This window comes from Erythrolamprus reginae, chromosome 7, assembly GCF_031021105.1.
Source record: "Erythrolamprus reginae isolate rEryReg1 chromosome 7, rEryReg1.hap1, whole genome shotgun sequence".
In the NCBI taxonomy this organism is placed as follows: Eukaryota; Metazoa; Chordata; class Lepidosauria; order Squamata; family Dipsadidae; genus Erythrolamprus; species Erythrolamprus reginae.
This window is the reverse complement of record NC_091956.1, coordinates 10065079-10089965: the sequence shown is the minus strand read 5'-3', so window position 1 is coordinate 10089965 and position 24887 is coordinate 10065079. Positions and strand designations below refer to the sequence as shown.

At 41.1% G+C, this 24887-nt stretch overlaps 1 protein-coding gene and 1 long non-coding RNA gene across 10 annotated transcripts in view; both read left to right on the top strand.

The window, feature by feature from the left end:
- The first annotated feature begins 17496 nt into the window (after window positions 1-17496).
- LOC139169883 (uncharacterized) lies at window positions 17497-20955 on the top strand. Its single transcript, XR_011559544.1, has 3 exons — window positions 17497-18659; window positions 19568-19780; window positions 20728-20955. It is a non-coding gene; the product is annotated as an uncharacterized lncRNA (long non-coding RNA).
- Window positions 20956-23831: 2876 nt separating this feature from the next.
- Window positions 23832-24887, top strand: part of SEC31A (SEC31 homolog A, COPII coat complex component) — an 80467-nt gene continuing 79411 nt past the window's right edge. For 3 of the 9 annotated variants that reach the window (XM_070756949.1, XM_070756951.1, XM_070756955.1), the window contains exon 1: window positions 23877-24052. The gene's annotated coding sequence lies outside the window, so the exon portion shown is untranslated. Of the gene's footprint in view, window positions 24053-24887 lie in introns of all 9 variants that reach the window. The other 6 variants (XM_070756953.1, XM_070756946.1, XM_070756948.1 and 3 more) reach the window with 5 other exon arrangements.

Genomic DNA, 24887 nt, shown 5'->3' with positions numbered 1-24887 from the left:
CTTTTGAAGAAAGAAAAGGGAGGGGCGCCCCCCTTGCCTTTCTTCCTTCCCACTCACCCTTTAGCCTAGCCTTGCTTCTTCCACCCGCCCCCTTTAGCTGCTCCTCCCTGCCCTCTCTTCGCCTCCCTTCTAAAGTTTGGGATTTTCCTGAAGGATTTGCACGCATTATTTGCTTTTACATTGATTCCTATGGGAAACATTGTTTCATCTTACGAACTTTTCACCTTACGAACCTCCTCCTGGAACCCATTAAGTTCGTATCATGAGGTACCACTGTATATGTAACAAAATGTAAAAAAAAATCAATATTCACATTTGTATCTTATTACTATCAATAATTCATTTATGCATCTTATCATGTTAATTAGAACCTATAAGGATGATAAATGTTAGTAAGAATAGTGGAAGACGTATTTGTAGAAAAGTAAGTAGAAAAATAAGATTAGAATTATATCAAATATTTAGGAAAAGAAAAGTATAAGGAGTAAAAAAAGTTAAATAAATAGGGGAGGGTAGAGGGGAAAATCTGCGTAAATAGCAGAAGTTATCAGGAGATACGACAAAGTATATTGGTATATTATTGGGTGTATCAGTAATATATCAGTAATGAAAAAACAAAGAGCGAATAAAGAAAATAAAATATATTTATATCTATGTAATAAGTATTGAAAAAGAAAAAAGTATAGCTTGATTAATCTGAGATAAAATGAATTATTAAATTGTGAAAATATAGTGAAAATCGTTGGTTTATTAGGTTTAAAAAACAGGTAAAAAGAGTAATGTTGTCGGAATCAGTTTCTGGTCGAAATATTTATTTTTTATTTTATTATTTATTTATTTAGTGATTTATTTTGAGTGTCGGTATTGAAATAGTTTTAAAAATCAATGGGATTTTTAGTTCAAAACGTTGAAAGATAAGAGAAATTTATTAGAATAGAATAGAATAGAATAGAATTTTTATTGGCCAAGTGTGATTGGACACACAAGGAATTTGTCTTGGTGCATATGCTCTCAACGTACATAAAATAAAATATACATTTGTCAAGAATCATGTGGTACAACACTTAATGATTGTCATAGGGGTCGAATAAGCAATGAAGAAGCAATATTAATAAAAATCTTAGGATATAAGCAACAAGTTACAGTCATACAGTCAACATGGGAGGAAATGGGTGAAAGGAATGATGAGAAAAACTAGTAGAATAGAAGTGCAGATTTAGTAGAAAGTCTGACAGTGTTGAGGGAATTATTTGTTTAGTAGAGTGATGGTGTTTGGAAAAAAACTGTTCTTGTGTCTAGTTGTCTTGGTGTGCAGTGCTCTGTAGTGACGTTTTGAGGGTAGGAATTGAAGCAGTTTGTGTCCAGGATGCGAGGGGTCAGTAAATATTTTTCCCACCCTCTTTTTGACTCGTGCAGTATACAGGTCCTCAATGGAAGGCAGGTTGGCAGCAATTGTTTTTTCTGCAGTTCTGATTATCCTCTGAAGTCTGTGTCGGTCCTGTTGGGTTTTAGTTTATAAAATAAAAGTTAGATATTTGTATGTTTATTTGCATATGAAGGTGGAATGTCTTCAGGGTCTTTTCCAATCCTGTTATTCTATGGTTATTCCAATAACCACATTCCAATCCTGATATTCCCCTGGCACAAGATCGACTGACATGGTACGTCCTGATCCATCAAGGCTGCCGGACATCAGAGGCCAGAAGAACATTCACAGCAGAAGAGAAGAGAGCACTCCGCAAAGCCAGAGCTGAACATGCTGCCACAATGATGCCCACACATGTCTGCCAAACATGTGGCAGAACATTTCATGCCCGTAGAGGCCCCACCAGCCACCGGCAGACACATCGTGGACAGGCCACAACCCGTTAGATGTCAAGATCCTCTTTGAACACGATGGGCAAACATCACCATCATCATCATTCTATGGTGTTTAACCCCTGAAGAATTTCAGGGGGGGGGAGCACATATGGAAAAGGAAAATGTTGGAAAAAGGAGTATTTATGCATATGTTTTGGGAATGTAATAAAGTTCAAAAATTTTGGAAACAAATACAAATGGAAGTGAATAAAATTACGAATGGTAATTGGAAAATAACTAAGGAAGCAGCATTATTGATAAAAAATAGGGAGGTAAAAGAATATGAAGAAATCAAAATTGCAGCGATAGAAAGCGCCCAGGCAACTATAGTGCTTGGGTGGAAAGATGACAATAAATGGACGATAAAAAATTGGTGCAAATACACGGCGGATCACATTCACTATGAAATTATGGAAATTAGACTACATAATTATAATGAAGAGAAATTAGCAGCAACAATGAGGCGGTGGGAGAAGGTTAAAAATTATATATTAACAACATCAGTAAGCGATGCAAATGTAAGAAATAAAATTCAATCACTCTATAAAGAATGAACAATGTAACTCAGAGACAAAGCAAATGAAGGATACAAAATTGAATCTTCCCTGGTGAAGGGATTTTTTTTCTCTTTGGTGATGGTACACTTTATGCTTTTTGTTTTGTTTTTTGTAAAAAAAATTAAAAAATCAATAAAATTATATTATATAGCGGGGGGGGAAATTTTAAAAAAGAAAAAAAAGAAAAGGAAAATGTTGTGATAATAATAATAATAATAATAATAATAATAATAATAATAATAATAATATTTTATTAGATTTGTATGCTGCCCCTGTCCGAAGACTCGGGGTGGCTCACAGCACAACACAAAAACAATATTATAGTGGCACAAATCTAATATTAAAAGAAATAACTAAAACCCTATTATATTAAAACCAGTCAACACATACATACCAAACATAAATTATACAGAGCCTGGGGGAAAGATGTCTCAAATCCCCCATGGCTGGCGGTATACGTGGGTCTTGAGTAGTTTACGGAAGACAAGGAGAGTGGGAGCAGTTCTAATCTCCGGGGGGAGTTGATTCCAGAGGGCCGGGGCCGCCACAGAGAAGGCTCTTCCCCTGGGGCCCGCCAGACGACATTGTTTAGTCGACGGGATCCGGAGAAGGCCAACTCTGTGGGACCTTATCGGTCGCTGGGATTTGTGCGGTAGGTACTCTGGTCCAATGCCATGTAGGGCTTTAAAGGTCATAACCAGCACTTTGAATTGTGACCGGAAACTGATCGGCAGCCAATGCAGGCCACAGAGTGTTGTAGATACGTGGGCGAATCTGGGAAGCCCCACGATGGCTCTCGCGGCCGCGTTCTGCACGATCTGGAGTTTCCGAACACTTTTCAGAGGTAGCCCCATGTAGAGAGCGTTGCAGTAATCGAACCTCGAGGTGATGAGGGCATGAGTGACTGTGAGCAATGACTCCCTGTCCAAATAGGGCTGCAACTGGTGCACCAGGTTTGACTTTCATGAGCTATATAATGTGCAGCTCCTGTTTTGAGGTAGGATCTGGTCCCGAATTCACAAAATCGACTGCCAGTCTAATCTCCTAGGGTAATCCCTCCATCTTTGATCCAATTCACTGGAAACAAAGCTGCTTATTCTCCAGCCAGCAAGGGGGAAGGGGGCTCTAAGAGTGATTTCCCCCACCCCTCCGGCCTTCCATGAATCCAATATAAAATATAAATAAGCCTCTGGTAGCAAAGAGTTCAAAACACCTTTTTTCTTTACAGTATCTGGCAACCATACGGATATATGGGCAGCTGCACCAATTTCTGTAAACATAGCTTTAAACACAACAGGAATGAACATGCTGAGTAGTCTTGGGAGGTTTACAGACAGATAGAAAAGATTCCTTTAAAGGGTGGAATATTTCAGAATATATAGCCGAAGTGCATTCAAACATCCTGTGTTGGCGAAGATGCTCACAGCCTCTGCAAACATCTCATGCAGTAATTCATCCCCTCCTTCTTCTGCTTGTTACTCCTACATCTCCTACATCCTACTCACCTGAATCCAGTTTGCTCCTACTCTTATTTACCAGGCAATTTTCCCCAGGAGGAAACAATGAACAAGAGTGCCAACCAATGTACCCTCTAAGGTGCACAGCTGCGCAGCCGCGCACCCCCAAAAAAACCCCGCGCACCTTTTTTCAAGACAGCATAAGGAGCCATGGCAGCCCCGTCCCCCAGCACCTCCGGCCCCTTCGAACGCCTGGCTTCTCGCCTCTGCCCCCTGCCCGATCTGCCTCTCTTTCTCTTCCTCCGCTTCCCACCTTGGGGCACGGCTCCTCCCACAGCGGTGGCTGCAGTGGCTTCTCATCCTCCTCATCTGGCCGCTAGCTGCTCCGAGGGCTTTGGGAACACCCGCCCGGCCCCTCTTGCAGTCCCTTCGCCGAGAGCGCTTTCATCCCGGGCTGTCAGCGAAGGGGCTACAGGAGAGGCGGGTCAGGCATTCTTCTCACAGCAGAGGCAGGCAAAGGTAATTTCAAATGTCAGGCCATGAGTGTGTGCGCACGTGCTCCCCATCCCCCTGCCAGCTTGCCCGGAACATTCAAAATAAGAAAAACCTTTGCTGGCCTCCGCAGAGAAGAAAGGAAGAGAGAGAAAGAGAGAACAAGAGAGAGAGAGAGCAATAGACAGAGCGAGAGAGAGAGAAAATGAGAGAGAGAGAGAAAGAGGGGGGAGAGAGGGATAGAGAGATAGCAAGAGAGAACAAGAGAGAGAAAGTGTGTGTGAGAGAGAAAGCAAGCAAGAGAGAGAGAGAAAACAAGAGAGAAAGAGTGAGAGAGGAGGAGAGAGATAATTGATCTCCTTCTGAGCTGTCTGCCATACTCTCCTCCTCCCTGTCACTCATGTCTTCTTGGTCAGAGGAGCCTTCATCAGCAGATTCCACCGGGGCCTGCAGCATGTGGATGTCTCCCCCACATCCACAGCCCTTGGGGCAGGAGCTGGGCCAGAGCTAACCACAACACCCCGTTGGCTTTTCTGCCTCTCTCCTTTCTTTCCCTATTCATGGGGCGCTCCGGATCAAGCCCATCTGAGCCAAGTCGGCTTCTCTTCCTTTCCTTCTCATCTTTCCCATGATAGTTTTTTTTTTATTTTCATTCTGTTTCCTTCCAGGCACAGATCTGTGCAAACACGTCCTTAGCCCCTTTGTTCCTTTCCATTGTTCTCGTGGCAAACCGATACTGGTTTGAATCAGGTGGCTCCCTTTTCCAGCTCCTGGGTTACCTTGGAATGAGACAAAACAAATATTTCGTGGTCAGGAGGTCAGGTTTGTTGAGTACGGAGAGCCCAGCTACAAATCTCACTCAAGGCGGAATTAGCAGTTCTTTCTGTTTTCTGCAAGGTTTCCAGGGTAACAATAGGTTATTTAGTGACCATCCAAAAGTTACAACGGCACTGGGAAAAAAAGGAAATAGTGACCATTTTGCAACACTTAATGATCACCGCGGCTTGCCAAAAAAAAAAAAACCTCTCTGCACATGCCCAAAGGCTTCTGTGCATGTGTAGAGGGTCATTTCCGGGTGTTTCACACAATGCGATGGGGCAAAACACACACTTCCGTCGCAATGTGAACCAATAGGGAAGGTAAGTGGGACCCACCCGTGATGTGATCCACTTTTGCGGCCTTCTGGCAAACGATGGAAAAGCCAGATTCTCTTCACAACTAGGTAACTAATCCCAGCCAAGAGGGGAGGGGCGGCATACAAATCCAATAAATAGATAGATAGATAGATAGATAGATAGATAGATAGATAGATAGGTAGGTAGGTAGGTAGGTAGGTAGGTAGGTAGGCAGGCAGGCAGGCAGGCAGGCAGGCAGGCAGGCAGGCAGGCAGGCAGGCAGGCAGGCAGGCAGGCAGGCAGGCAGGCAGGCAGGCAGGCAGGCAGGCAGGCAGGCAGATAAAAAGATAGATAGATAGATAGATAGATAGATAGATAGATAGATAGATAGATAGATAGATAGATAGGTAGGTAGGTAGGTAGGTAGGTAGGTAGGTAGGTAGGCAGGCAGGCAGGCAGGCAGGCAGGCAGGCAGGCAGGCAGGCAGGCAGGCAGGCAGGCAGGCAGGCAGGCAGGCAGGCAGGCAGGCAGATAGATAAAAAGATAGATAGATAGATAGATAGATAGATAGATAGATAGATAGATAGATAGATAGATAGATTAGATAGATAGATAAAAAGATAGATAGATAGATAGATAGATAGAGATAGATAAACAGATAGATAGATAGATAGATAGATAGATAGATAGATAGATAGATAGATAGATAGATAGAAAGATAGATAGATAGATAGATAGATAGATAGATAGATAGATAGATAGATAGATAGATAAAAAGATAGATAGATAGATAGATAGATAGATAGATAGATAAAAAGATAGATAGATAGATAGATAGATAGATAGATTAGATAGATAGATAAAAAGATAGATAGATAGATAGATAGATAGAGATAGATAAACAGATAGATAGATAGATAGATAGATAAAAAGATAGATAGATAGATAGATAGATAGATAGATAGATAGATAGATAGATAGATAGATAGATAGATAAAAAGATAGATAGATAGATAGATAGATAAAAAGATAGATAGATAGATAGATAGATAGATAGATAGATAGATAGATAGATAGATAGATAGATAGATAGATAGACTAAAGTCATATTTTTTACAGTCAAGTTTGGAGCGGTTTGTCTTTAGAAAATCCTTTAAACATATATATATATAAATGGAAAGTATAACAACACGGTTATTGTGCTATTTCTTACATTCATTGACAGCCAAACAAATAAACTGCGAACTGTATTTGATTGTCTGCATTAAAACACAACTTTTCGGGCAATGTTTCGTTAGAGCCATTGGCAACCGTTTGACTGACCTTGTCTGAGCAAATAAACGAGCCTGGAAGAGCAGCCGTGATGGGTATTTGGATGAAGATCTCCAGAAAGTAGTAGTTGTTGTTGTTATTATTATTATTATTATTATTATTATTATTATTATTACTATTAATTGGATTTGTATGCCGCCCCTCTCCGTAGACTCGGGGCGGCTAACAACAATGGTAAAAACAGCATGTGACAATCCAATATTAAAACAGCTAAAAACCCTTATTTTAAAACCAATCATACATACAAACGTAACATACATAAATTGTAAAAGCCTAGGGGGAAAGAATATCTCAGTTCCCCCATGCCTGATGACAGAGGTGGGTTTTAAGAAGCTTACGAAAGGCAAGAAGGGTGGGAGCAATTCTAATCTCTGGGGGGAGTTGGTTCCAGAGGGCCGGGGCCGCCACAGAGAAGGCTCTTCCCCTGGGTCCCGCCAAACGACATTGTTTAGTTCATTTTATTTTATTTATTCATTTGTCCATAGGAAGAAAAATAGACATGTGATAATATAAAAGAGGGTGAAAGTGAACTTAGAGGAGAGGATATATGAAAGGAAGAGAATATATAAGATAGGTAAAAGAAAGGAAAGATAATTGGACAGGGGACGAAAGGCACTCCAGTGCACTTACTTACGCCCCTTACTGGCCTCTTAGGAACCTGGAGAGGTCAATCGTGGAGAGCCTAACGAAGCAGTGTTGGGGGTTAGGGGTTGACACAATTGAGTCTGGTAATGAGTTCCACGCTTTGATAACTCGATTGTTGAAATCATATTTTTTACAGTCAAGTTTGGAGCGGTGCGTATTAAGTTTGAATCTGTTGCGTGCTCTTGTGTTATTGCGGTTGAAGCAATAACGGGACCCGGAGAAGGCCCACTCTGTGGGACCTAGCTGGTCGCTGGGATTCGTGCGGCAAAATACCAAGATTAGGCTGGGCAATTGGAACAATAATCCCGAAGGAAGCAGGTTGCCCGGACGTTTTGTGGAGAAAACTTGGCAGATTTCAACAAGCTCCCTTTGAAGATGCTCCTTTTTAGACACCATCCCTGACACGGAATTAACAGTGATCTCCCCTAAGCCTTTTGGTAAATTCCAACTCACAAAAGCCCCTCTAAAGGACACAACACTACTTAACCTCACCGTTTTATACAATTCATCTATCTTTGACTGGTACAAGGATGTTTGTTTATAGTGCAGCGGTAGAAGCTTCGTCTATCGAAGGCAAAGAACCGGAAAGCTTTGACACGAGAGAAGATGTTGAAAGTATCCAGGAAGGAGGAGCTGGTGAGAAGATGTCAGCCAAGATCCTCCTCCATCACAAAACAGGTCCTTTAATCCCAAAACACAGCCATTCCCTGGGATTTATTTATTACCGTATTTTTTTTTTCCAGTATTAGATGCATCTTAGTTTTTGCAAAGAGTAACAATGAAAGAGCTTGCAAGAGGGTAAGAGCAGGGCACATTGTTAACACTTGGTTAGGGCTGGAAAGAAACAGGTCTGGTGTACCAGTTGTGGCCCTATCTGGACAGGGAGTCATTGCTCACAGTCACTCATACTATCATCACCTCGAGGTTCGACTCCTGCAATGGTCTCTACATGGGGCTACCTTTGAAAAGTGTTCGGAAACTTCAGATCGTGCAGAATGCGGCCACGAGAGCAGTCATGGGCTTCCCTAGGTACATCCATCGGTTTCCGGTCACAATTCAAAGTGTTGGTTATGACCTATAAAGCCCTACATGGCACCGGACCAGACTACCTCTGGGACCGCCTTCTGCCGCATGAATCCCAGCGACCGATTAGGTCCCACAGAGTTGGCCTTCTCCGGGTCCGTCGACTAAACAATGCTGTCTGGCTAGACCCAGGGGAAGAGCCTTCTCTGTGGCGGCCCCAGCCCTCTGAAATCAACTCCCCCTGGAGATTAGGATTGCCCCCACCCTCCTTGCCTTTCGCAAACTCCTTAAAACCCACCTCTGCCGTCAGGCATGGGGAAATTGATTCCCCTGGGCCGTTTCTGTTTTATGTATGGTTTGTCTGAGATGTATGATTGTTTTTATATTAAGGGTATTAAATTGTTTTTAAGCATTGTATTAATACTGTTTTGTTGTTGTGAGCTTATATTAAGGGAATGGGAAACTGTAATTTAGGAGTTTAAAGTGTTAAGGGAAGGCTTGTGATACTGTTCATAGCCAAAAATAGTGTGTTTATTTCCGCATCTCTACTTCGCGGAAATGCGACTTTCGCAGGCGGTCTCGGAACGCATCCCCCGTGAAAGTCGAGGGAACGGTGTATGCTACTGTGGGAATTGTATTTCTACCTTCAAAAAGCTTATATGTGCCATGTTCTTATTTTGTTTCCCCAACATTAGATTCTAAATGAAATTGTATCTGGCTTTTATAACAAGCATTTTTGCAATTCGTGACATTTTTCTCCAGCTATTTATGTGTGGACAGGAGGATATGACATGCTGGGTAGCATATCTTTCTGAACACGACACAGCTCAAGGTAGATCTGCCAGCTTATGTTCTAGTAGATGAGAATGAGGGCTGATTGGATCATTAAGGAAGCTGCCGACTCTTTTCTTAATGTCTTAATCTAGCAAGTTGCTTGTTGTATCTGATGCAAGTATCTTTTCAACAGCCAAACCAGTGGTGGTGAATGCAACTAGAACTTAGTCAGCCTGGAGTCTGGCGCCATCTTGCTGCTGCTTTTATCTTCAAGAACTATTAGCTGACTAACTATTCCCTATACAGTGATACCTCGTCTTATGAACTTAATTGGTTCCGGGACAAGGTTTGTAAGGTGAAAAGTTTGTAAGACAAAACAATGTTTCCCATAGGAATCAATGGAAAAGCGATTAATGTGTGCAAGCCCAAAACTCACCCCGTTTGCCAGCCGAAGTGCCCATTTTTGAGCTGCTGGGATTCCCCTGAGGCTCCCCTCCATGGGAAACCCCACCTCCGTACTTCCGGGTTTTTGCGATGCTGCAGGAGAATCCCAGCAGGGGTATCCCAGCAGCGCAAAAATGGGTGCTTCGCTGACAACGGAAGACCGGAGGTGGGGTTTCCAGCAAGGGGAGCTCAGCAAAATCGCAGCATCGCAAAAACACGGAAGTCCTTAAAACCCCACCTCCGGACTTCCATGTTTTTGTGATGCTGCGATTTTGCTGCGGCTCCCCTCGCTGTGAAACCCCACCTCCGGACTTCCGTTGCCAGCAAAGCGCCCGTTTTTGCGCTGCTGGGATTCCCTGCAGCATTGCAAAAGCACAGAAGTTCGGAGGTGGTGTTTCCCATGGAGGGGAGCCTCAGGGGAATCCCAGCAGCGCAAAAACAGGCGCTTCACTGGCAACAGAAGTCCGATGGCAGCGACTTGGGTTTGTAAGGTGAAAATAGTTTGGAAGAAGAGGCAAAAAAATCTTAAACCCTAGATTTGTATCTCAAAAAGTTTATATGACGAGGGGTTTGTAAGACGAGGTATCACTTTATTTGTATATTTTATGTTTATATTTTTTATACTTATTGCTTTTAATTAAATTATTAGGTTTTTTTTTTACTATGTATGCTTGTGACTTGTGGAATGAATGGGATTACAGTGATCCCTCGATTTTCGCGATCTCGATCTTCGCGAAACGCTATATCGCGATTTTTCCCACCCGATGACGTCACTCTCTTCCTTTCTCATCTTTCTTTCTCTCTCTCTTTCTCTATCTTGCTTCTTCCTCTCTCACTCTCTTCCTCCCTCTCTCATCTCTTTCTTTCCTTCTCTCTCTTTCTCTATCTCTCCCCTTCTTGCTCTCGAGCGGCGGGTGGCGGGCAGCAGCGAGGAGCCGAAGATCGGGGTTTCCCCTTTGCGTGGGCGGCGGGGAAGACCCAGGGAAGGTTTCTTCGGCCGCCCAGCAGCTGATCTGCTCGGCAGCACCGCAGCAGCGAGGAGCCGAAGATCGGGGTTTCCCCTTTGCGTGGGCGGCGGGGAAACCCCGATCTTCGGCTCCTCGCTGCTGCGGCGCTGCCGAGCAGATCAGCTGCTGAGCGGCCGATGAAACCTTCCCTGGGTCTTCCCAGCCGCCCACGCAAACTCCACCATCTGCGCATGCACGGCCATGGAAAAAGGGCGCGCATGCGCAGATGGTGTTTTTACTTCCGCACCACTATATCGCGAAAAATCGAGTATCGCGAGGGGTCTTGGAACGTAACCCTCGCGATACTCGAGGGATCACTGTATATGTATGGCATGGATGACTATGGAATGAATGGCTACAGTGTAAATGGAATGTTCAGCTCAGCTGGTGACAGAGAGGCAGGGGGGCTGGGGGGACCTATCTCTGGGGTGGCAGAGGGCCAGAAGATTTCGGTAGTGCTGGGGAGAGGCAGATATGGTGGAAGCCATGGGGCAAGCCATTCCGGAGGAGAACGCTGCTTGAAAGCGATCCCTTGTTCCATCTCCATGAGCTCCACTGGTGATGTGTGTAATCTGGACCCTGGGCTCAAGCTGCTGCTACTCAATGCCAGGTCAGTAGTAACAAGGCTCTCCTTATCCGGGACTTGATGGTGATTAAAAACTGGAGGCTAAAACATATGAAGAATGGTTGCAGGAACTGGGCATGGCTAATTAATGAAAAGAAGGACCAGGGGAGACAAGATAGCAGCCTTCCAATATCTCAGGGGTTGCCACAAAGAAGAGGGAGTCAACCTATTCTCCAAAGCATCTGAGAGTAGAACAAGAAGCAGTGGATGGAAACTAAATATGGAGAGAAGCAACCAAGAGAGAAAGTTTCTATCAACTTTAAAAGTCACTTAATCTAGCAGCAACGCTCCAACCCCCCCTAGTGGTTGTGAGGGAACCTAGCAATCACATTTTCAGATAAATCCTCTTCAAGCCTCCTCAGAGCATCGCACCACACCTATTTATTTATACTCTGCCCGAGTGCTATAAAGCAATAAAAGCTATATCAGCAAACAATAACCCTGTGCCCAGATATGCCAGCTAAAAAAAGGTCCCAAAACTCTAAGAAAATATTAGACTGCGCTGAGATGGATATGATGACAAGACGGTTAAATAACCAAGAGGAATCAGAATTTTTATATTATTTGGAATATATGGATAAATAAGAAGAAAAATTAAATGTAAACCTATGTGAGAATTACAAATATACTAAAATGATTTATCTTTTTCTTTTCTTTTCCTTTTTTTGTATGAATATTTTTTATTATAAGGTTGAACAAAATTTCTTCCTTTTATTTAAATTAATATATTGACTTAAGGCATTAATGATGTATTCTTTTTCTGTTAAAAAAAATTTGACTTCTACGACAAGAGGGGAAATTGTAACTCCTACTTTGTGTTAAATGTTTGTTTCTATGTTTGTCAATTTTTATGAAAATTTTAAGTTTTATCAAAAAAAAAAAAAAGGTCCCAAAACTCCCAGGTAAATAATCCTGATAACACCGTCAACCTTTGCTTTAAATGCAATGACTCTATTAATATACAAGAAGGATCTAAAGGACTCCGTGGTGTCAACCCCCAACCCCCAACATTTTTCCCTTAGACTATCATGATTAACCTCACCAGGATCCTTAGAGGTCAGTAAGGGGCGAGCATAAGTGCACTAGTGTGCCTTCCGTCCCCTGTCCAATTGCCCCTCCTATATTTTATACTGTATATCTTTTCTTCCATTCATATATCTTTTCCTCCATTCTTCATTGACGTATTCTATTCTCATATCTTTTCTTCTATCCTTTCCCTGATATTTACTACTACTACATGTTTTTATTCTCTTTAACTTTCAATTTGTATTGGACAAAATAAATAAATAACTAAATAATAAATCAAACTTAGAACTAAGGAGAAATTTCCTGACAGAACAATTCAGTGGAACTGCTTGCCTCCCGAATTTGTGAATTATTATTATTATTATTATTATTATTATTATTATTATTATTATTATTATTTATTAGATTTGTATGCCGCCCCTCTCCGTAGACTCAGGGCGGCAGTGTTGGAATGCTCCAACATTGGAAGTTTTTAAGAAGATGTTGGATAACCATCTGTCTGAAGTAGTGTAGGGTTTCCTGCATAAGCAGAGGGTTGGACTAGAAGACCTCCAAGGTCCCTTCCAACTCTGTTGTTACTATTATTATTATTAATGATAATAACAATGTTTATGTTTATGTTTATTAGATTTGTATGCCGCCCCTCTCCGCAGACTCGGGGCGGCTCACAACACAATAAAAACAGTTTATAACAAATCTAGTAATTTACAATTTAAGATATTTTTAAAAACCCATTATTAAGCAGACATACATACAAGCATACCATACATATATTGTATAGGCCCAGGGGAGATATTTCAGTTCCCCCATGCCTGACGACAAAGGTGGGTTTTAAGGAGTTTACGAAAGGCAGGGAGGGTAGGGGCAGTTCTAATCTCTGGGGGGAGCTGGTTCCAGAGAGTCGGGGCCACCACAGAGAAGGCTCTTCCCCTGGGGCCCGCCAACCGACATTGTTTAGTTGATGGGCCCACTCTGTGGGACCTAATCGGTCGCTGGGATTCGTGCGGCAGAAGGCAGTCCCGGAGATATTCTGGTCCGATGCCATGAAGGGCTTTATAGGTCATAACCAACACTTTGAATTGTGACCGGAAATTGATCGGCAACCAATGCAGACTGCGGAGTGTTGGAGTATCATCTTGGAAAGATACTTTCTCTAACTTCACAGTAGCCATGAATTTCTTTCTGAACCGTGGGTTGCCTTTACTACAACTATTGCCTTTGCTACATTACATGATGTTTTTGCCAGTTTTTTCCTGCACAGGGCAGAAGTTGAATCTCTTAACATTTTAAGGGTTTTGTAATAGATTTTTTTCCCTCTCTCTTGCCTCGTCTCTCTTTACATTTACCTCATTAGGTCTGCCTGGACTGAAATCCTGAAGCCTTTAAGCCTAAAATAGGGGAAGGAAAGGAAGGCGAGTCAGACAGGCGACACAGCAAACGTTAAAACTGCAAAAAAGGTCTGGGTGCCTCAAAAATTACTGTGAGTGCTATAAGATAAAGAGGAATCTTATGGCGATTTTTTCTTTGCTTATTTTAGTGAAATCTAGTACGTACTTGAAAAATCTAACCATTTAGTTCTGAATTTTACATGAGGTATTAATACTTTACATCTCTTAAAAACCCAGAGTTAAGTTCAGTCACAAAAAACCTAGTCAATAAAGATGCCTTCCTTTCTTCTAAAAAATTCCTAATGTTGATTGATCTTAATGGGGGCAATCCCAACATCCCACTTGTATAAAGGCCTTCCGCCATTCTCTCCCTATTTATTATTTTTTTCAATATATATTTATTAAATTTTTCCATTTTTTTTAAAAAAGTACATAATCATATTTACAGATGAATCTACATCATATATACATTCCTATCAACATTGTCTTCTAATTACTTTTAGATTTCTTGATATTTTATTTCGATGTTTCTTTTGTTTCTTTTTTTGTCCATTGGTATCATTTTGTCCAGGTTTAATAATAGTCCGATTCTTTTCGATTATTAAGTTCCATTGTCAATCTGTCCATCTCTGCACAATCATATATTTTCTTGATGATCTCATTGTCTTCAGGTATTTGCGGATTTTTCCAGTTCTGTGCAAATACAATCCTTGCAGCTGTTGTAATATGCAAGCTTAGATATTTTACATCCCCTCCACTGTCGGTCCCTCTCACTGGCCAACTATCATGATTTGGCGCTGGAGAGCCCTCCCTGTACGTCCCCGGCTCATCCCAAATGTCTTGGTCACTTTTCTTTGGCCACCCACAATAGATCTCTCGGTCTTGAGTGTATTCAGTTCCAGATTTTTTCAGTCGCACCATGAGGTTAGTTGTTCAACCTCCCATCTGTATGCAGATTCATCATTGTCTTGAATGAGTCCGATCACTGTATTTGTGTCATCTGCGAATTTCAGTAGTTTAACAGATGGATCATTAGAGGTGCAGTGATTGATATATAGAGAGACAAGAGGAGATAACACACAGCCTTGGGTGGCCCCTGTGCTAATTGTACAGATATCTGTGGTGATTCTGCTTAGCTTCGCCTGCTGTTTCCTGTTTGTTAGGAAGGTTATGATCCACTTACACATGTGTTCGGGTACCACTTAGTTAGAAGAGGGTCTGGAATGATGGTAATGAATGCTGAACTAAATTCTACAGAGGACCTTTGCACTGTAAAGCAGTGTATAAATCTAAGTCCTATTCCTATTGCCAAAAAGCTCCTCTCTGCTCATCCAGAATATCTCCAGGACCGCCTTCTGCCGCACGAATCCCAGCAACCAGTTAGGTCTCACAGAGTTGGCCTTCTCCGGGTCCTGTCAACTAAACAATGTCATTTGGCGGGACCCAGGGGAAGAGCCTTCCCGACCCTTTGGAACCAACTCCCCCCAGATATCAGAGTTGCCCCCACCCTCCTTGCCTTTCGTAAGCTCCTTAAAACCCACCTCTGTCGTCAGGCATGGGGGAACTAAGACTTTCCCTTCCCCCTAGGCTTATAAAATTTATGCATGGTATGTCAGTATGTATGATTGGTTTCTTAAATCGGGGTTTTTTAAATTAACTTAAATATTAGATTTGTTTACATTGTATTATTATTGTTTTTAGCCGCCCGAGTCTATGGAGAGGGGCGGCATACAAATCTGATTAATAAATAAACAAAGAAATCCTGCTGTCCTGGGTGCTGAATGTCCAAACTGTGATCCATTACTTGCCTGCACTGCAGGATTCCTGGGTGTGAAAGGAGGGACATTTCTCTCTCCTTTCTTTTATTCTTGCTAGAATTGTACCCATTTCCATGCCCCCAGTTCAGAGAGAAAAAAATAAGAGTCCCACTGAATTTCTAAAGGCACCATCTCCCATATTTTTGCCATCACAAACTAACATTGTCCCTGTAGTCTACAACATCTAACGGCCTTGATTTTCAAACTTGGTGGCTTTAAGATGTTTGAACTTCAACTCTCAGAATTCCCGTCAGCCATGCTAACTTTCCCCATGCTGGCCGAGGAATTCTGGGAGTTGAAATCCCAAACGTTTTAAAAGTCATCAAATTTCCAACTTTGTTTGCTGTGAAGCACCGAAGTTGAGTCTGGGACGTTACAACACTGCACATCATCAACCAGGTTAGCAGGTTGGTGGGCAAAGCTGAAAGGAGCCAAGTTTTAGGGATAGGTCTTGGCTTAGATTAGAAGAACACAGGGATATTCCTAGCATTGTTGCAGTTTGGGAAGTTGAAACGAAGAAGATGGCAGTTGTGAGCCGCCCTGAGTCTGTGGAGAGGAGCAGCATACAAATCTAATAAAAGAAAGAAAAGAAAGAAGAAAGAAAAGAAAGAAGAAAGAAAGAAAAGAAAGATCTTCCGTATCATTGTCATGAAAGTTAAAAGGATGATCCCATGCAATAAAGGACAACTGGAAGAAGTCTTTCCTTTAACGGGGCCATTCCTTGATAAGTCAACTGAAGCCACTTCCTTAGGGATCCTGCCTGTAGAATAGAATAGAATAGAATAGAATCTCAGCTCCCCCCAGAGATTCGTACTGCCCCCACCCTCCTTGCCTTCCGAAAAAGTTTAAAAACTCATCTTTGCCGCCAGGCCTGGGGTTCCTTAGACCTTCCCCGACCGATGAATGCTTAGTTTGACTGATGAATGATATTGATAGTTTTTAATTAGAATTTTAAGATTGTTTTTTAAGGTATAATTGGATTGTTATTATTGTTTCCTGTTTTTCTGTACATGCTGTGAACCGCCCCGAGTCCTTGGAGAGGGGCGGCATATAAATCCAATTAAATAAATAATAGAATAAAATAAAATAATAACTGGGAATGGAATGGAACAGAATACAATATAGAATAGAATAGGAATAGTAATGGAATGGAATAAAAATAGAATAATGGAATGGAATGGAATATAGAATAGAGGAAGAATGGGAATAGGAATGGAATAGAATAATTGAGAATGGAATAGAATACAATATAGAATAAAATAGAGGAATAGGAATGGAATAAGAATAGAATAATAAAATGGAACAGAATGGAATTAGAATAGAATAAAATGGAATATAATATAATATAGAATAGAGGAATAGGAATGGAATAAAATAATTTATTATTATTATTATTATTATTATTATTATTATTATTATTATTATTATTATTATTATTATTAAGATTTGTATGTATAAAATTAGAATAGAATAATGGAATGGAATAGAATGTAATATAGAATAGAGGAAGATTAGGAATGGAATAGAATATGAATAGGAATTTTATTGATCGTGTGATATGATTCCTTTCTGTCGATATACAGTACAGTATACCAAACTGGAACCGATCTCTCGCCCCAGGGGAGAGGAATCCTTCCTGCAGGAAAATGGCGCCTTTGGCATTCCTTGTCTCCCCCCTTGGTTGAACCCCCGTAAAAAAAACAACCCCACCTCCACTCCCCAAAACAAAAGCGGAAGTAGTGGCGGAAGCCCTATTGCTCCGCTCCTTCCTTAGTAACTCCATGGCTATGGAACTGACCGCCGAACGCTCGCAACACCGGAAGCGGGGATGAAAAGCTGCGCGCCAATCAAAGCCAAGCGTTTGGCTAGACCAATGGGAGCGCGGCTAAGAAGGACGAGGGAGTAGTTTTTATTCGCGGGTTCCGGCGCGCGGCTTTCTTTTCGCGCGGCGCCTCAGAGCGCGGCGGGAGTCGGGGGAGCAGCGGGTCAGAGGGAGACCCTAGGAAGGCGCAGTCTCCTCGCGGCGCGACGTTAAATAAATAGAAATCGGGAAATAGTTACAGGATTTTTAAAATTAGTATTATTTCTTTGAATTGCATACGAGGGGTCGGTTGCGTCGGGGGAAGGGAAGGTTTGAGAGTAACCGGCCTCGTGGGAGAGGATGATGTGTGTTGTAGTCCTCGCGGGTGAAGGGCACGTGGGTCGGGATTTGTTTCCCTACTGCTTGCTTTTTAGGAGCTGTGTGCAACGAAATTATATTTTAATGTTTAATAGTAATAATAAACCTATTATGTAATAGTAATAATAATTATAATAAGTTTTGGGTTCAATTTTGGTCGTAGGTTGAGGACTACCTATACTCTTACCATACTGTTACTTTTTTCAGTTAATTATGGGAGATATGTATAGTCCAAGTTGTGCTACTGGGCAATGGCGGTGTATTAGAATAGAATAACAGTTGGAAGGGATCTTGGAGGCCTTTTGGTCCAACCCCCTGCTTGGACAGGAGACCCCAAACCACTTCAGACAAATGGTTATCCAACATAATCTTAAGTTCCAGTGTTGGAGCATTCACAAGGTCTGGAGGCAAGCAGTTCCACTGATCAATTGTTCTAATTGTTTACTTGTAGGAGTCTCCAACTTTAAAAATTTTAAGACTTCTGGGAGTTGAAAGTCCACAAGTCTTGGAGATCCCTGGATTAGGGTACATAGTGGCAAGTTATTCTCAGTTTCAATTCAGATGCCATTCTGGTTTACAAGCCATGTGTAAGCCTCTGGGTTGAGAGAGATCCCTGGGGGTCAGAGCAAAGCTAAGTACTAAGTTGTTTTTTGATGGTTATAGAAGACTTCTCTGAGCCAAGGTTTTTGTTGCCTCTGGTATAGCCACTAAAGTGGCCCTTTACCTTAAGGTAAGCATGGGAATTATAAACATGGGGTAATTTGATTTAAGGAGATGGCTCTCAAACAAACCTCTAGCTGTAGTTTGTGTTTTACACATGTTTTATTCTTGGATGATAAAAAGGAATAGCTGATTTTTGCTTTTTTAAAAGAATTAATACATATGCAATGTTTGGAACATGGAGTCTCTAAATTTGAGGTAAGACTTGCTGTTTTCCCCCTGAAGATTCCTTTTCATTTTTTAAATTGTGCACTGAATCAGATTTTCATCATATTTGTATACGATTATTTATTTATTGGATTTCTATGCTGCCTCTCTCTGAGGACTTGGGGCGGATTGTGACACAATTGAATTGGTGGTTTTATGGGTTCTTATATTTACGATATTTTTATATAAGCCACCTAGATGTACTGTGCTGGACAGTCTTATAAATTTGTTTAGTACATTGTAATAAAGGATAATTAAAACATTGATAAAGATTTTGATTCCAGTGAATCTGTTCTTAAATATAACTAAGAACATACATTTCATGATTGTGTATTCTGCTACGACTTTATTAACAATTAGATTTATATATAATATTGCCTCCATCCCAGTGATTGAAACTCTTAAAAATGCAAAACAAACCTGGATGGGGAATGCATAATGGTGTAAATTATCTCTTGCCAAAGGCCTGGGAGAAACTTCAGAATAGCAGTAGGATGTGGACTGTTTGAGTCTCAGGAGGAATCTTGTTCCAGAGAGAAGGTGCTATTACAGTGAAGATGTGCTCCCAGAATCCTGATAAATAGTATTTAATTGAAAGAAGCTGGAGCACGCCGCCAGATCAGACAATGTGCATAAAATATAATTTAATTTTAAAATGCTGGGCTGATATTTGCATATCTGTAACATGGATGTTCAGATTGTTACCTTTCTTTTGGCCAGTTTTTCTGTGGTGTTCAATGATTAAAATACTTTTGCTGTTCACATCATGATTTGTTGTGATTATTATCTACATAGATGAGGACACCATATTTGTTTCAGTTTTGAGTAAAGTATAATGTATACTATTTTGTGTATTTACAGTACTTTTTTTTCTTGCTTTTTCTCTTTGTCATAACCAGGTAAACCAGGGATCCTCAAACTACATGATCCGGCCCACTCAGTGGTGGGATTAAGCCCCACCCCTCACCTCCCAGCCATTTTTCAAGGCTGGCTTTTCCTGCTGCCCTCGTTGTCCCTCCTCCAGCCTATAATACCTTGCAGATTGCAGCTGCACTTCTGTGAACTTCAGTTCATTGCTGTTCATGCATTTCTGCTGCCCACATCTTGCGAAGGTAAGGCTGAAAGGCGCGAACCGAGTGGGCGGGAATGAGCTGGCAGAGAGGTTATACTGGCCGGTGGAGTGATAGTGGACTGATGCATGAGGTTTGATCTTTGAACTCTTCCTGGTTTTGGAGAAGCTACCCCAGTCCTAGGAGGAATCGGCCTCCTGTTTAAAATGTTTGAGGACCCCTGAAGTGTAAACCATTAAAATATTTTGCAATACTGTGGTAGAGAAATAATTGATCCAATGTGGGTAATGTTAAACTAGACTACTATATTGAGCAAAACATACATTTTAATGGTGGGTGGGTGAATATATACTATATTCACATACTAGTCACTATAGAATCAAACTCATGTCATAGCTTTGGTTTGTTAGCTGCAAATCAAACCAGTGAATTGCTGGCAATTTTTTGTTTTATCAGCTAAATAAAATAGTACTGTGAGAACTCATACAGCTGACCTCCTGAATGCATATGATTAGATTGATTACGTAGATGGAAAAGTATCAATTTTATTATTAAGATCACAGGTGTCAAACTTGCAGCATCATTTAATCTATTGCAATGTTTTTTCCGGAGAGTTGGGATGAGTGTGGCCTGCACATGACACATCCGGCCTGTGGGCCACCAGTTTGATACCCCAAATTAAGATGTGTATGGTTGTATCACCCATAGAATAGTTGTGTAATATTTGCATATACTGCTATTCTATATTTTGTGGCAATCTGTAGCTTTTGACAAGTTCCACATAGGGATGAATGAATAAAATGTTACATAAAATGGAGTCATTTTCTAAATGCATTGTCCCTTATCACCAAAAGTTAAATTATATCTTACTTTAAAAAAACACTTTTGGGTCAGCATTAAAAATATTATATCGAGAAAATTAGTATGCAATTAAGTCTCATACTTTTCAGAAACTGTTTACATGTAAAATCTTTTATTTTGTTCCTTAGGTATGTTTTTAAAAGGCCAAACTTTCATATTGTGGATTCTTCATCAATTTTTTTTTCATATTGTAGAAGATTCAATTTTTATCTAATTTTTCATTTGTTTTTAAAAATTTAACCTCCTTTAATGGATTAGATTTCCAGGAGAAATGAGGAGATGTTTTTCAAAAGTATGGAAGTCAACGTCTTGTATTTTACTGATTTTATTTATAATAAAGAAATACCTAAAGTTGCCTTATGTGTTTTGATTTCTATACTGTATTATTAAAGAGGGTACTGAATTCATAAGTTCTGTAATAGTGCTTACAATACTTTGTACAATACTCTGCAGAAGGGTTGAGGTGTTTATTTCAAGATATAGAAATGTGTAATTTCTATGCAGTGTTAAAATTTTAAATAAAAATCCTTTATGGTAAAATGATCAGTCTTGAGCAAACTTTGGAATTACAGGGAAAAGGGGTGGGACCTTGCTTAAAGAATAAGAACTGCAGAGCTTCATCTTATCTATGGGGTCACTAAAAGTCAAAAACTATTTGATGTCACATAATATTACATGTTTAAATTTTCTCACCTGATCTCTTAGGCCTCTGTTACCAAATTGCAAACGTTCCAAATTACACATGTAGAGGATATCCAGTAAAGAATATTGCTTTAATTGCAGAAAAAACAATTGCTGCCTACCTGCCTTCCATTAAGGACCTGTATACTGCATGAGTCAAAAAGAGGGCTGTGAAAATATTTACAAACACCTCACATCCTGGACACAAACTGCTTCAATTCCATCCCAGAAAACAACACTATAGAGCACTGCACACCAGAACAACTAGACATAAGAAGTTTTCCCCCAAACACCATCTCTGCTAAACAAATAATTCCCTCAACACTCAAACTATTTCCAAAGTCTGCACTACTATTAATCTCATCATTCCCATCACTTGTCTCCCACAAATGACTATAACTAACTGGCTTGTATCCTTACAATTGATATTGACTGGTTCTTAATGTGATTTGATTGCTTATTTATACCCGGACTATGATTAAGTGTTGTACCTTATGGTTTTTGACAGTTATCTTTTGTATACACTGAGCAAGTGCCCCAAAACAAATTCTGAGTGTCCAATGACACTTGGCCAATAAAATTCTATTCTAACAGGGTGTCCAGCAAACCTGGAAAACAGGGAAATCAAGAAATTATCAGGGAAATTGGTGGTCCGGGAAATATCGGAATTAGTGAAAAAAAACAATAAATCGGTGAAGAAAACAAACTTAAAATGTTTAAAAGTTAGGGGAAAATCATGTAAAAAAATGGATTGCGCTGCCTGGCAGTCAAGCAAAAATGAGCATAACTGGCAACAACTTGCTTCCTCGGCTACTGATATTTCTCCACGGCTTGGCCGTTTGGTATGACGTCATGTACTACGACCGCACTTTAACTAGATCGCAAGTTACAGGGAAATTGGAATTTCAAAATGCTTTCCCCCTGGACACCCTGTATAAACTTTTGCTTGAAAAATATTTCAAGATTTGTATGAATATTTTAGCACAGGTTCCCTCATCTCATGTAAATAGAAAATACTAACTGATTTGCTGCTTTAAAATATATTATTTAGCCTTTAAAATTAGGAACTTTTTTGCAATGGTTTTTACAGTGCTATCTAGGTAGGTATCAATGGCAATATTTTTATATTGCAAGGCATAGCTGACTTGTTAAATGAAAAATGTTTGGTTATTGTGGTTGACAAAATATCACAATATTTACTTTTTTTTGCAATTCTGTACAATGGCTTAAGCTGAGAAAAAGGTTAGTCATAGTTCTAGAATCTAGTCTATAACGTACTCCAGCCAAAAAGCAGCATGTCTGAACATGATCTGGGGATCCAGCATCAAGAAATATATAAACTTAGCACCACCTAGACTGCTATCTGTACAATGTGGTTTAGTGTGATGCTTGAGCCTACCCAACAGGTTTCCTGAAACTAGGATTAATTACAAAAGTATTTGCCCTGTTCATACCTGATGGCCAAGCTGGATGCCCGCCATAATGATAGTTTGCTTGCAATCGCAGACCAGCATTTTAAATAAGCATGTAAAATGCCTATGAGGATTCTCAGTCATCCGGCCATAGTTGTTTTCAAAGTTATTTTGATTTTTTTGAAAAAGCAACTGAATTTTTTTTTCCTGAGCTCTTATTCAGAGAGCTTCATCAGTTGTTCTGGATGATGGGGGAGATGGAAGTGCTAGATGGGAATCCAAACTTTATTTGTCTTTATATTTTTCTTCCTCCAAAAAAATCTGTCCAGTTGTTGTTTTTAAAGTAAATAACACCTTTGAGTCATTGGGTCCTTGGTTCTCTGAGCTTTCAATACTCTAGGTCAGGGGTAGGCAAAGTTGGCTCTCCTATAACTTGTGGACTTCAACTTCCAGAATTCCTGAGCCAATCATGCTTGCTCAGGAATTCTGGGAGTTGAAGTCCAAATATCTTGCAAGTTGCCAAGGTTGGGAAACACTGGTGTATTGGACAATGGGCGTCTTACAGGAAGTCAAATATATAAAATTAAGTTATAAAACATTGATTAAAACCCTAATAAGCATAATAAACAATAAGCATAATAAACCAACCCAACATGCCCACTAAACATTTTTATTTATTTATTTATTTTGTCCAATACACAATGAGGGTTTTAGTGGGTACTGTATATCTATATACACATAGTAAAATACATGATGAAGGCTATAGAGGAGATACTCATAGTAAAATATATCTAAGAAAGAATAGAAAAGAAGGTATAGTAATAGAACATATCAATGAAAGAATAGAAGAAGAGATATAGGAATAGAAGAAAGGTATAGGAGATTTAGGAGAGCAATAGGACAGGGGACGGAAGGCACTCTGGTGCACTTGTACTCGTACAAATATTTGTCAATCAAGTACGATAGTAATTTATATATAAACATAATATTGAAAGTAATGATGAAAGGATTTCTGTTCTATCCCGTCTCTGCCCGTGAATTGAACGGCAGGAGCCCTTCGCGGAGAGCTGGGGCCTCGACCACCGCAGGCCCCTTTTGCGACGGTTGCGGCCAACCGTCCTTGCCGGCCCCGAGGCTCCGCGCTTGCGTGGCGCAGGAGGCCCAACCCATCCCAGCCTTCGAACGGGCGGGCAAGCGGGCGTCGGTTAGTGCCGGAAGCCGGCGAGATGGAGGCGGTGCTCCGGCTGCCACGTTGAAGTGGAACGTGGAGGAACCGCGGTCGCTGCGAGACGCCGAGGCGGAGTCGGAGGAAGGCGGCGGCAGCAGCAGCGGGGCCTGAGCGGCGCTCCTCTCTGACCAGGTGAGGCGTCTGCCGGGGTGGTGGTGCGGGGACTCCCCGGGCAAGCCGAGGCGGGGGAATTGGGGCCGGGGCGCCTCCTTTTTATAGCCCCGTCCGCCTCGGCTTGGCGGTTGGGGAAAAAGAGGCCGGACGATCCGAAAGGAGCGCCGCTTGGCTCCGCTTTTGTCTCCCCGGCTTGTTTGGGCCTGTCCAGGGCGACGGTGTGAGCCGGTCCGTATCTGATCCAGCCCGGTGGGAGAATAGAATAATAACTTTATTCTCAGCTTGAATGTAGACTAATCGGCAGGCATTAAAAATGAAATTCCGTGGCATGCAACTCTCAAAGGGTCACCACCTCCAATATATACTATATAAACATACATACATATATTTGATTGATTGATTGATTGATTTGATTTGTATGCCGCCCCTCTCTGAGGACATACCTAATACATAGTACATACATACATACATACATACATACATACATACATACATACTGCGGAGAGAGGCGGCATACAAATCCAATAAATAAATACATAAGGGTCATTCTTTGTCAAGTGGACCAGGCTGACCATCTTCAATTTCAAAGAAACTTTGCACGCTCGTCTCCGTTTCCACTTAACTATAGTTCATAAAATCATATACCAAAATGTCCTACCTGTTAGTGACTACTTCACCTTCAACAGCAACAACACACGAGCACAAAATGGATTTAAAATAAATCTTAACCGCTCCAAACTAGGCAGCAAAAAAATACGACTTCAGCAACAGAGTGATCGACGCCTGGAACGCACTACCTGACTCTGTGGTTTCTACTCCTAACCCCAAAACCTTTAACCTTAGACCAGAGGTA